Here is a 14,715-nt window from a genome sequence, read left to right on the forward strand (position 1 = left end):
TCTTTTGAAGACTAATTAAGCCTTTGTCAGCTTCATGGCTTGAGGAATGCCTTTTCTGAAGGACCTGGGAAACATCTCTTTGAAACGTAAACTTCATGGGATCCAGTGCCATCTCCCAGATTCTGTAGAAGTGTAGGCACCTAAGTCAGCAGCCAGGTTTCAAAAACTACCTCCCATCTTAAAGATAGAAGTTTGTTTTTCCTCTGGATAAAGCCAATTAGCTAACACAGATGGTCACCCAATTCCCAGATGAATCTAGGATGAACTGTGTGTAACAAATGGGGCTGTCAGGTCCTCTTACCTGAGGACTAGTTATTGTTTATGTTTCGGAATCTGTATGTTATAGGTTACATCTGCTTGGCTATGTAACAGGATGTGATTCCCTTCTGCCTTCGCAGTCTCTTAGCAAATTGACTGTGATACGCATCACGTTCTGGTTTAATGCTTATTCAATAATGAAAGTGTCTTCTTTTCTATTACCTTTGTCAAGAGAATTTCTGGGTTGGAAGAAGACTTTATTTTTAATTATATTTCCCCAACACTTTCCACAATTACTAAGAGTATACTTCGTCCCACCAGAATCCTGCTACAGGACAGTAAAAGAAAATGTGTGTGATAATTACAACTTTAAAGAATGGAGGTTCTGTTTTCTTATACAGCCTCTGATGCTAAGCTCTCCCCAGATTCTAGACCCACAGGAAACATCAGATCAGAAATGCTTACCATTTTCAGCTCCTACATTTTAGTGTAATTTTTATGCACCAATAAATAACTAATACAGGAACTGATTTTTTTTACTTTAATTTACATGTAATGGAGCCACCTGTTGCTGATGGCTGTACTATTAAAACCAGAGGTTTAAAAATTATGTTTGCTTGCTATTTCACGTTTCTATTCGGGAATTTGGGAGTCTCAAGCAAGGCAAGAAAAAGTCCAATTTTATGTCCCCATGGGTCCATCATATGTACCCTTATGAGTCAGATCACCTCCATACTTTTAGCTAAAGAGTTGCTTGAATTCACCCAGAAAACTTCATCAAGTAGTAAAGAAAATGATACCAACAGAAGCTTAGATCTACACAAAGTATTGAAGAGTGACCAAAATGGTAAACTGTGTCTAAATATAAAAGACATTTTTAGTCATTTTTAAAAGACAATTGACTGCTTAAAGCAAAAACCAACAGCAATCTATTGCCAGGTTTGTAAGAAACAGAAAAATAGGGGCACCTAGGTGGGGCAGTTGGTTAAGCTTCTGACTCTTGGTTTCAGCTCAGGTCCTGATCTCAAGGTCGTGAGACTGAGTCCTGCCACAGACTCCGTGCTCAACGCGGAATCTACTTGAGACTCACTCTCTCCCTCTGCCCCTCCTGCTTATGTGCACTCTCTCTCTCTCTCTGAAATAAATAAACCTTTTTTTAAAAAGGATTTTAAATTATAAGAGACAGAGAAATAAAATCTGTCACTACAATAGCAAAAAAGATGAGATGATAAAATGGTAGTATACTCTTAAAGTTGTCACGTTAACAGTTAAGTATATAGTATTTCCTAAAGACAGTCAGTGAAGGCTTAAATATGCATAGTATAGACTCTAAAGCAACAACCAGTAAGTCAATATTGAAGATAAAATGTAATACTAAATATTCTCAATCAGAAAAGAAAAGGGGCACAACAAACAAAACAAGCAGAAAACAAATGGCAATATGGTAGATTTAAACCCAAACGCAACAAGTTATAGCAAACACTAATTATCTAAACACTCATTTGTCAGACTGTGTGAAAAAGCAAGACCCAATGTAATAAAGAGTCCAGCTCCACTTTTGATATTTGACTGCTGACCACACCGGAGGCCCAGGGCTCTTTCCCTCTGACGCACATCTGGGCTAGCAGGTAAGAAAGCGCTTGAGCTCCCTCCCTTGGCACCTGCAGGAAGTGCAAACCAAGCAAGCCCCGATGCGCAGAACTCTCACCCAGGGCCAACCCCTAACCACAATAAGAGCCCTCCTGGCACTGGAACCTGGGACCATGCCATCCTCTCCTCAGAAAGCCTCATTATTTGAGCAATAAATCCCCTCATTCCTTCTTGGTGCAGGCCTGGTATTATCAGTCTCAATTTTTCTGGAGAAGGATCCATTCTACCTCCATAAGATAATCACAACACCCCACTGTATGATGTCTATTAGAAAGAAAAAAAAAACCTTTAACTATCAGGACACACCTAGGTTAAATGAAAGGATGGAAAAAAACATACCATGCCAACATTAGTCCCAGGAAAGCCTGAGTGGTTATATTATTATTAGACAAAATTAAACCTCAGGACAAGGACTGTTACCAGGGATGGGGAGGTATTGGCATATGATGGATATATAGATCAGCGGAAGAGCAGAGGATCTAGAAACAGACCCACACATGTATATGTCACAGAGTTTCCAAGATAACTAATTATTGGGATAAGGATAGCCCTTCCAAGAAATGATGCTGGAACAACTGAATGTCCGCATGAAAAAAAAAAAGTGCCCTAATCCTTACTTAACAAAGACTTACTCAAAATAAATCATATATCTAAATGTAAAAGCTAATACCATAAAAGTTCTAGAAAAAACACAAGACAGTCTTAGCAAATTTGAAAGAGACAAAGATTTTTTAAATAAGACCAAAGCGGGGGGGGGGGGGGGGAACACCCAGAAGCCATAAAAGAATAAGTAAAGAACTGGACTGCATCAAAATGTAACCCATCCCCTTGTGGGGGCGCTAGTCTCTCACCTCTCACCGCCCCTCCGTGCCTGGCCAGGACAGCTGGGGTGGGGCGGGCGTGGGGACCGGGCCAAAACAAAAGGGTGACGGGCAGGGCGGCCAGGAGGCCCCATCCCCGGTCCGCACAGGTGGCCCGGAGGCGGCATCGCGTCCGGCATCACCTTCCCCACCCCGAGCACGTGCAGAGGCAGCTGCAGCTACGCGAGCCCAGGGCTCGCACCGGTGTACCTGGGCTTCCGGGACTGCACGTGCCAACGGTTTCGGTCGCAGGGCTCTGTCCCCAAGGCGGCCATCGGGTCGGGTCCGGACGCTCCATCCCGCAGCAACCGCACGCCGGCGCCCTGGCAACCGCACGCGCCAGCGGCTCTGGGGCCGAGGCTGAGGTGGCCCTGTGCCTCCTGGACATGATCACGGTGAAGTTCACTCACGACCAGATGTCCCCCAAGCCCAAATGCAGAGGATTCTTTCACGGGGTTCGTGGAGATTGTGTGGAAACAAGGGCTGAACAGAACAAGCCAGGACCTCCCAGCGCAGCTGGTACCTAAGGGTCAACTCCACGAGGCCCCGACCCGTCGGTCTCGCCGTGCTCCCAGCTCTCGCGTGAACATACCCCGGGTCCTCAGGACCCGGATACAGAGCCTGGCGCCCTGGAGGCGTGGGACCGCGCCTGCGCAGTGTGAGGGATGAAGGGCTCGAGGCATTCTACAAGGGCTGTGACCACCCCCTTGGGCCCGGACCGGGACCACATGGACGTGACCATCCTGTTGGTCATCTGATGAGGTGCCCATGTGGCTTGGGTCTATAGCCCTGGAGCCATGGCCCAGTCCCAGCCCCGTGGTTCCACTCTGGGTAGCAGAGGCACCCCCTGCAGCCTGTCTCAGCTCCCCGCCTCACCGCGTTCCAGGGGCTTCGTGCCCTAGCCCTGTTTTCCCGCCATGGCCTTAACTGACCCTCAGGTTCCCCCTCCTCTAGCACAGGATGGCACCCACCACTCTCAGGATCATCTCCCCGAGCCAGAATAAGCTGGATCCTGGGGGGCGGGGAGTGGGGCGGGAAAGAAAGAAAAGTAATCCATATATTTGACCTGGAACTTTTATTCAGAATATATTAAAAGCAATTTTGTGAAGTCCATAATTGTAAAACAATATAATAAAAATGAGCAAAAGTTTTGGACACTTTGCAAGAGAAGAGATCCACATGCCCAATATGTACCTGAAAACATGCCTGACATCGTTATAAGGGAAATACATAAATTAAAACCACAATGAGATAATACCTACACACCCACTGGAATGTCTGTAATGAAGTCTGGCACACCAACCATTGGTGAGGATGCAGAGCAAATGAAATGTTCATACATTGCTGGTGGGAGTGAAACATGGAGAACATTTTGGCAGTTTCTTAGAAACTTAAATATATACTTATCATATGGCCCAGCAATTTCATTCCTAGATGTCTAAATGAAAACATATGTCTACATAAAGATTTACACACACAAACGTGCATAGTAGCATTATGCATAGTGGCCAAACACTGGAAGCAACACAAAAGCTCATCAATGGGTAAATGGATAAACAAAATGTGATTTATCCATACAACGGAATGCTGTTTGTCAATAAAACGTAACAAACTACCAATATCTCAGCAACAGTGATCAATCTCAAAAACACAGTGCTGACATAAAAAAAGAAAAAGAAAAAGAAAAAAATCTTGCCATTAGCAACGACGTGGATGGAACTAGAAGGTATTATGCTAAGCGAAATAAGTCAATCAGAGAAAGACAATTATCATACAATCTCACTGATACATGGAATCTGAGAAACAAGGCAGAGGATCATAGGGGAAGGCGGGCGGGGGGTGGGGAATGAAACAGGATGAAACCAGAGAGGGAGACAAACCATAAGAGACTCTTAATCTCAGGAAACAAACTGAGGGTTGCTGGAGTGGAGAGGGGTGGGAGGGATGGGTGGCTGGGTGATGGACTTTGGGAGGGTATGTACTATGGTGAGTGCTGTGAATAGTGTAAGACTGATGAATCACAGACCTGTACCCCTGAAACAAATAATACATTATATGTTAATTAAAAAAAAAAAAAAAACAACAGTGCTGAGCCGAAGAAGCTAGGCACAAAAGAGGACATACTATATGAATCCATTTGAATGAAACTCTAGAAATGGCAAATCTACCCTGAAGCGATTAAAGGCAGATCAGCAGCTGCCTGGGCTGGAGGATGATGAAAATATTCTGCATCCTGGTTGTGTTGGTCTTGTCAGGGATATATACATTTACAAAAGCTCATGTTCTATGCTTGAAATAGGTGAATTTTATTTTATGTAAATTACATCTCAGTAAAGTCAATTAACTATTAATTTTGTTAAGTCTCTTCTGAATCTTCCTTACAGAAAAATCAGAAGTAACATATGTAGATACTCTCCCCTCCAGAAGGTGAAGCTTAATCCCACCCCCACCTCCAGTAAGGTAAATAGAACTTAGTGACTTACTTTCAAAGAGTATAGAGTATGAAAAGGGAAAAATAACAACTTTATAGTGTAGAAACCTGACAAACTCTACCTTAACCGGGTGATTAAGGTTAACATTCCCAGTGATGTCATGTACATGGTCAGGTTCCCCCTCATATGATGTGAACAGAAGGCACTTCACCTTTGTGATATTCTTTCAAAAATCCTAGAACCCCAGTCTAATCATGAGAAAATAAGTCAGTCAAGCCCCAAATACAAAATACCCAACCAGTACCCTTCAAAACTGAAAAACAAGGAAAGGATGAGAAACTGTCACAGATCAGAGGAGACTAAGGAGATTGACAACTAAATGCATTGTTCTATCTTGTGCTGGATTCTGGAACAGCTAATGGACATTAGTGAAAAAATTATTGGTAAAATCCAGGTAAATCCTGGAGTTCAGCTAATAGTAATTATATTAATTTTCTATTACTTCATAATCAATTCCAAAAATATATCCCCTCACAGTTCTATGGATCAGAAGTCCTGGCACAGTGGGACTAAATCCCACCCTCAGGGACTTACAGAGCTGAAATCGGGGTATCAGCCAGGCTGTGCTCCTCTCTAGAGGCTCTGAGGAAGAATACACTTCACTTGGGTTGTTGGCCAAATTTATCTGTTGCATTTGTAGGACTGAGTTTCCCATTTACTTGCTGGCTGGGAGCTAGGGAACACTCTAAGGTCCTAAAGTTTCTCAGGGTCTTGCCTCACAGCACCCTCCATGTTCAGAGTTAGCAAGAGAATTTTGCTCCTGTCAAATCCCTCAGACTTTACCTCTGACTTCCCTGTCTCTGAGCTCTAGACCAAGATTTTAAGTGTTCATGTGATTAGATCAGGCCTACCCTGATAATTTCCCTTTCCTGAAGTCAACTGGTATGGATTGTTTTATTATTATTGTTATTATTATTATTATTATTTATTTGGTTTCTCAATTGCTACTGCAAAATCCCTCCATAGCAACACCTAGATTAGTATTTGATTGAATAACTAGGAGAAAGTATGTGTATACCGGGTAGAATCTTAGATTTTTTTTTTATTTATTTTGAGAGAGAAAGAGAGAGCACATGAGAGGGGGGAGGGCCAGAGGGAGAAGCAGGCTCCTCGCTGAGCAGGAAGCCTGATGCGGGACTCGATCCCGGGACTCCAGGATCATGACCTGAGCTGAAGGCAGTTGCTTAACCAACTGAGCCACCCAGGCGCCCCGGGTAGAATCTTAGAATGCTGTCTACCACAGTGATGTACCAATGCTGATTTCTTAGGTTTGACACAGTAATGTCAGATGATAACATTAGGGGAGGCTGGATGAGGGGTATATGGAAACTCACTGTACCATCTTTGCAACTTTTTAAAATCTAAAATTATTCCAAATAAAAAGCCAGTAAAAAAATAGTATAAAAATAGTATCCTCAAAAATCCTAGTTAAATGAAATGTGTCATTTCGGGCGCCTGGGTGGCTCAGTCGTTAAGTGTCCGCCTTCGGCTCAGGTCATGATCCCAGGGTCCTGGGATCAAGTCCCACATCGGGCTCCCTGCTCGGCGGGAGGTCTGCTTCTCCCTCTCCCACTCCCCCTGCTTGTGATCCTGCTCTCGCTGTCTCTCTCTCTGTCAAATAAATAAATAAAATCTTAAAAAAAAAAAAAAGAAATGTGTCACTTCTTGCCTGCTGGGACACAAACTGATAGAATTTCCATATTCAGCTACTATAAACAATAACAATGTATAGGATTGAGGAGCAATGAGGAACAGTAACAATCAAGGAAGCAGGAGAAGGAGGAAGAGGAAGAGAAAGAAGAAAAGGGGGAGAAACAGGAGGAGGGAGAAACATCAGCAGCAGCCTATATTTATTAAGCATTTAAATGCCAGGCATTTTCTTAAGTACTTGGTATAAACAATCTCATTTAATCTCTGAAACAACCAGATAGGGCATTATTTTACTGAGTAATCTCCCGATTTTACAGATGGGGAAATTGCAGTAGAGAAGGTTACGTGACTTGTTCAAAGTCACACAGTTAATAAGTGGTGGAGCTGGGAATCAAATTCAGTTAATCTGTCTTCTGAGTCCTCATTCAGAAGCATTTTCCTGGGGCGCCTGGAAAATGCAGTCAGTTAAGCATCTGACTCGGTTTTGGCTCTGGTTGGGTGGTGATCTCGGGTCATGATCTCGGATCGTGAGATCGAGTCCCACGTAGGGCTCCACACTGAGCACGGAGTCTGCTAAAGTTTCTCTCTCCCAATCCCTATGCCCCTCCCTGCCTCGTGCTCTCTCTCTCTAAAATAAATAAATAAATCTTTAAGAAAAAAAAAAAGAAGCATCTTCCCATTTGATCTCTCACAGTCCATGCATCTACAACATCAACCCACTCTTTCAGCCACCCTGCTCTTCCCTTGGAAACAGTTTCCAAAGAAGATAACATAGGCATTAATTTACATTTGACCCAAATACTTCTGTAAATGTGATCCATCTCCATGGAAGCCAAAAGGATGTAGTCCTGAGCTGCCTTTGCATAAGAGAATATTTGAAACTCTAGTCATCTTAGGTGTCTTTTTCCCTGTGCACAGAGCCCAGAGCTCATTCTGATGAGTTTGTGTTTATCTGTAAACACATTCTTATACCTAGAATTTGATCAATTGCAATTATATTTCCAATGAAATCTTACCAGCTTGCCTATTTTGAAGCAGATGTGAATTATCCAATTAATTCTGAGAACAAGAAGCAAAGGATTCACTTGAAAAAACAATTCTTTTTTTTATTTTTTTATTGTTATGTTAATCACCTTATATTACATCATTAGTTTTTGATGCAGTGTTCCATGATTCATTGGAAAAAACAATTCTTAAGTGGAAATTTTTTTAAGATTTAACTGAGGTTTTTTTCTCTTCCTATTTTCCCTGCAATAATAGATGGTTTTCTATCTAGGCAAGAATATCAGCCAAGACTTCTATTCGTTTACAATATGTCAGCTGTGCCATTGGCATGCCCACTATCTGCAGCAGATGAAAATATTTTTAATCAACTCCTCAAAACAACTAGGACTTCAGGCATCTCCCAAAACACTGGTTCCAACTTGCCTGCTATTTTTCAAATTTTTGTCTAAGGAGATCACAGATTTCTCAGGATTCTTCAGGTACCCAGTAACAAAACTCAGGGTTTTTTTTTTCCTTTTTTGGTGGAACTGTGAAAAAAAAGTGGATCAAGTTATCTCTCCATAGATACATGATAGGTAGGTAGGTAGGTAGATGATAGATACCTCTATTTTTCAGATCACTTGTTCTCCGTATTGATCTCATCCTCCCCCACTATATAAAAGAGAGCTTCCTACATCATGAGAAGACTAGCATTTGACTTGGGCTATTACCTAGATTATCCTCTTCCAGCTAGTCACCCCCAAGAGAACTTCTCTCCCCCCATCTTTATATGAAGTCCCAGGCCACCTTCCCACCCCTAACACAGATTACTGTAGCTAAAAGATGAGTTATAATGATTGGCTAAGTCTTTCAAGGGCCTTTAGTACTGTGGTTACTTGGTGCTAATGGTTAGCAACCTTACCCAGATTGGCACCAGAGAGGGCTTAACCAGCAGCTCCTCAGCTGTTTGCCAAATAGGATGTTGCTCAACTGTGTCACTTGTCTTTTTTTTTTCCTCCCCAAGGTCGTCTACTTGTAGACATGCCCAGCTCCATTGAAGACACTTGTAAAACCAAAAAAAGAGATCCTGAACATTTCGTCAAGGATGTATGGAGTAAAGAGGCCCCACAACTGTAGCTGGTGGGCAAGCACCAATCAAGACCCTAAACCACAACTATGGTTAGTGATATCTCTGTCATATCTGTTTCCCTATCAGCACACCCCTACTTGCATTTTGAGCCACTGTACTTCTTCCTAAAGCTTTATTATTCATAACTTAGATAAATCACCTCTCTTTCTGCCTTGCCTTTTTAAGTATACTTCAGTTTATTTAGTGGCCATCAGGTGGTGGTTGAAAGGAGCAGAGCTGGTTTAGCCTTCTCATACTAAGCCTTAAGAAGGTATCTGGTCCCAAATGCTCAGAGATTTCGTGAATATGGATTTCTCATTCTTCAACTGATACAGTTCTTCTGCACTAGAAAAAGTATCACTCAACAAAACGTCCATTAACACTCCACCCCCTTTTAAATTCCTTTAAACATCTTATATTCATGCTTCTTTTTATTCTTTATTTTATTTTTAATAAAAATTGTATACATTTAAGGTATACAACATAATTTGATACACAAATTAAGAAAATAATTCCATTCACAATAGCATCAAGAATTGTCTAAATTCCGTGAAAAAAAGATGTGTACACTTGAATCTATCAAATATTGCTGAAAGAAATGAAATTACTAAATAAATGGAGAGACATTTGATGTTCATGGATTGGAAAACTCAATATTGAGCAAATTGGTCCATAAGTTTAATGCCATTCCTATCAAAATCCCAATAGCTTTTTAAATAAATTGACAAGCTGATTCTAAATTTTATATGAAAATGCAGAAGACCTAGTATAACCAAAACAATTCTGAAGAGAACAAAGTACTTACTCCCTGATTACAAAATTACAGTAATCAAGACATTGTGGTATTGTCATTATTGGCATATAGTTCAATAGAACAAAATTGGGACCCCGGACATAAAACCTTATATTTATGGTTAATTAATTTTTATAAAGGTATCAAGACAATTCAGTGCAGAAATTTTGTCTTTCTAATAAATGATATGGTGATAATTATATATCCATAGTCAAAAAAATCATAACTTAGACCCTTAACCTTCCCCCCCATTCACACACACACAAATGGACCATGGATTTAAATGGAAGGGTTATAAAGGAGCTGGAGAAAGAACAGCAAATAAAGCCTAAACCCAGCAGGAGAAGAGAAATAATAAAGATCAGAACAGAAATCAATGAAATAGAAACCAAAAGAACAGTAGAACAGATCAACGAAACTAGGAGCTGGTTCTTTGAAAGAATGAACAAGATTGATAAACCCCTGGCCAGACTTATCAAAAAGAAAAGAGAAATGACCCAAATCAACAAAATCATGAATGAAAGAGCAGAGATCACAACCAACACCAAAGAAATACAAACAGTTATAAGAACATATTATAAGCAACTCTATGCCAGCAAATTAGATAACCTGGAAGAAATGGGTGCATCCCTAGAGATGTATCGACTACCAAAATTGAACCAGGAAGAAATAGAAAACCTGAACAGACCTATAACCACTAAGGAAATTGAAGCAGTCATCAAAAATCTCCCAAGAAACAAAAGCCCAGGGCCAGATGGCTTCCCAGGGGAATTCTATCAGACATTTAAAGAAGAATTAATACCTATTCTCCTGAAACCGTTCCAAAAAATGGAAATGGAAGGAAAACTTCCAAACTCATTTTATGAGGCCACCATTACCTTGATCCCAAAACCAGACAAAGACCCCATCAAAAAGGAGAATTACAGACCAATATCCTTGATGAACATGGATGCAAAAATTCTCACCAAAATACTAGCCAACAGGATCAAACAGGACATTAAAAGGATTATTCACCACGACCAAGTGGGATTTATCCCTGGGATGCAAGGTTGGTTCAACATCCACAAATCAATCAACATGATACAATACATTAACAAAAGAAAGAACAAGAATCATACAATCCTCTCAATAGATGCAGAAAAAGCATTTGACAAAGTACAGCATCCTTTCTTGATCAAAACTCTTCAGAGTATAGGGATAAGAGGGTATATACCTCAATATCATAAAAGCCATCTATGAAAAAACTACAGCCAATATCATTCTCAATGGGGAAAAGCTGAGAGCTTTTCCCCTAAGGTCGGGAACGCGGCAGGGATGTCCACTATCACCACTGCTATTCAACATAGTATTAGAAGTCCTAGCCACAGCAATCAGACAACAAAAAGAAATCAAAGGCATCCAAATCGGCAAAGAGGAAGTCAAACTCTCACTCTTTGCAGATGATATGATACTGTATGTGGAAAACCCAAAAGACTCCACCCCAAAACTGCTAGAACTCATACAAGAATTCAGTAAAGTGGCAGGATATAAAATCAATGCACAGAAATCAGTGGCATTCCTATACACCAACAACAAGACAGAAGAGAGACAAATCAAGGAGTCGATCCCATTTACAATTGCCAAAACCATCAGATACCTAGGAATAAATTTAACCAAAGAGGCAAAGGATCTGTACTCAGAAAACTCTAAAATACTCATAAAAGAAATTGAAGAAGACACAAAGAAATGGAAAAACGTTCCATGCTCATGGATTGGAAGAACAAACATTGTGAAGATGTCAATGCTACCTAGAGCAATCTACACTTTTAATGCAATCCCCATCAAAATACCATCCACTTTTTTCAAAGAAATGGAACAAATAATCCTAAAATTTGTATGGAACCAGAAAAGACCCCGAATACCCAGAGGAATGTTGGAAAAGAAAAGCAAAGCTGGCGGCATCGCAATTCCGGACTTCCAGCTCTATTACAAAGCTGTCATCATGAAGACAGTATGGTACTGGCACAAAAACAGACACATAGATCAATGGAACAGAATCGAGAGCCCAGAAATGGACCCTCAACTCTATGGTCAACTCATCTTTGACAAAGCAGGAAAGAATGTCCAATGGAAAAAAGACAGTCTCTTCAACAAATGGTGTTGGGAAAATTGGACAGCCACATGCAGAAGAATGAAACTGGACCATTTCCTTACACCACACACAAAAATAGACTCCAAATGGTTGAAAGACCTAAACGTGAGACAGGAGTCCATCAAAATCCTAAAGGAGAACACAGGGAGCAACCTCTTCGACCTCAGCCGCAGCAACTTCTTCCTAGAAACATCGCCAAAGGCAAGGGAAGCCAGGGCAAAAATGAACTATTGGGATTTCATCAAGATAAAAAGTTTCTTTTGCACAGCAAAAGAAACAGTCCACAAAACCAAAAGACAACCGACAGAATGGGAGAAAATATTTGCAAATGACATATCAGATAAAGGGCTAGTGTCCAAAATCTATAAAGAACTTATCAAACTCAACACCCAAAGAACAAATAATCCAATCAAGAAATGGGCAGAAGACATAAACAGACATTTTTCCAAAGAAGACATCCAAATGGCCAACAGACACATGAAAAAGTGCTCAACATCGCTCGGCATCAGGGAAATCCAAATCAAAACCTCAATGAGACACCACCTCACACCAGTCAGAATGGCTAAAATTAACAAGTCAGGAAATGACAGATGTTGGCGGGGATGCGGAGAAAGGGGAACCCTCCTACACTGTTGGTGGGAATGCAAGCTGGTGCAACCACTCTGGAAAACAGTATGGAGGTTCCTCAAAGCGTTGAAAATAGAGCTACCATACGATCCAGCAATTGCACTACTGGGTATTTACCCCAAAGATACAAATGTAGGGATCCAAAGGGGTATGTGCACCCCAATGTCTATAGCAGCAATGTCCACAATAGCCAAACTGTGGAAAGAGCCAAGATGTCCATCGACAGATGAATGGATAAAGAATAGGTGGTATATATACACAATGGAATATTATGCAGCCATCAAAAGGAATGAGATCTTGCCATTTGCAACGACGTGGATGGAACTGGAGGGTGTTATGCTGAGTGAAATAAGTCAATCAGAGAAAGACATGTATCATATGACCTCACTGATATGAGGAATTCTTAATCTCAGGAAACAAACTGAGGGTGGCTGGAGTGGTGGGGGGTGGGAGGGATGGGGTGGCTGGGTGATAGGCATTGGGGAGGGTATGTGCTATGGTGAGCACTGTGACTTGTGCAAGACTGTTGAATCACAGATCTGTACTTCTGAAACAAATAATGCAAGATATGTTAAGAAAAAAGAAAAAGAAGTAGATAGCAGGAGGGGAAGAATGAAGGGGAGTAAGTCGGAGGGGGAGACGAACCATGAGAGACAATGGACTCTGAAAAACAAACTGAGGGTTCTAGAGGGGAGGGGGGCGGGGGGACGGGTTAGCCTGATGATGGGTATTAAGGAGGGCACATTCTGCGTGGAGCATGGGTGTTATGCACAAACAATGAATCATGGAACACTACATCAAGAACTAATGATGTAATGTATGGTGATTAACATAACAATAAAAAATTTTAAAAATTAAAAATAAAAAAAATAAATGGAAGGGTTAAAACTGTGAAACTTCTAGAAGAAAACAGGTGGAAATCTTTGTAAACTTGATTTAGGGAAAGAGTTCTCAAACACACCAAAAGCATTATCCTTCAAAGATAATATTGATTTGTTAGACTCTACTTGCACTTCAAAAGACACCATTAAACTATGAGATATTATTTTACAACCATAGGACAGCTAAAATTTTAAAAACAGGCTATACCAAGTATTGGCAAGGATGAGGAGAAATTGGTACCCTCATACATTGCTATGGGATTGTAAAATGGTTGCAGCTACTCTGGGAAACAATTTGGCTGTTCCTCAAAATGACAAACATAAAGACACCATATGACCCAGCAATCCCATTCATTGGTATATACCAAGAGAAATGGAAATATATGTCCACACAAGGCTTGTATACAAAATGTTCATAGCAGCATTATTCATAAAAGCCAAAAAGTAGAAACAATATAAATGTTCATCAGTTGATGAATGAATAAACAAAATCTGAAATACCCATGTAATAGAATATTACTCAGCCATAAAAAGAGCGAAGTATTGATTTATGCTATAACTTGGATGAACCTTGATAACATTATGCCAAGTGAAAGAAGTCAGATGCAAAAAACTACATATTTTATTATTCCATTTATATGAAATGTCAAAGAAAATTTTATAAAGACAGAAAACAAATCAATAGTTGCCTGGGACTGGGGGGTGAGAACAGACATAAGGAAAACATTTTAGGATGATGGAAGTGTTCCAAAACTGGATTATGGTGATAGATGCCGAACTGTAGAAATTTAACAAAAATCATTGAATTGTAAATTTACAATGTGTAAATTTTATGGTAGGTAAATTATAGCTCAAAGGAGCTGTTAAAAAATAAGTCAGCAATGGGATCTTGTTAAAAACTGAAAAAATAAAACTGGATAGGCCCATAATAAAGAGCACTGGCAATAGATTGAGAGCCTCTCAAACAGCATCTTCAAGAAAATACTCTTTTGTAGTGCCCACAGCTCACTTGCAAAATAACCAGAAATACGTAAATGGGCAAAAAAGAAAGAAAACACTCTTTTAAAAGTCATTCCAGATATTTACTGTCATTTTAAAAAGTGACAGGGTACAAATAGTGATCAGCTACAATATTTAGCTTCTCAAAATCACATTTGTTCCACAATATCAAAATGCTTACACAACTGACAACAGATAAGATACTTCATTAGAAGAGAGGGTGAAAATATGGGAATCCTCTTTGTCTGATACCTGCTTTAT

The sequence above is a fragment of the Eumetopias jubatus genome, unplaced genomic scaffold (assembly GCF_037043125.1).
Source record: "Eumetopias jubatus isolate StellerSeaLion01/CBP00866 unplaced genomic scaffold, mEumJub1_p1.0 scaffold_16, whole genome shotgun sequence".
NCBI lineage: Eukaryota > Metazoa > Chordata > Mammalia > Carnivora > Otariidae > Eumetopias > Eumetopias jubatus.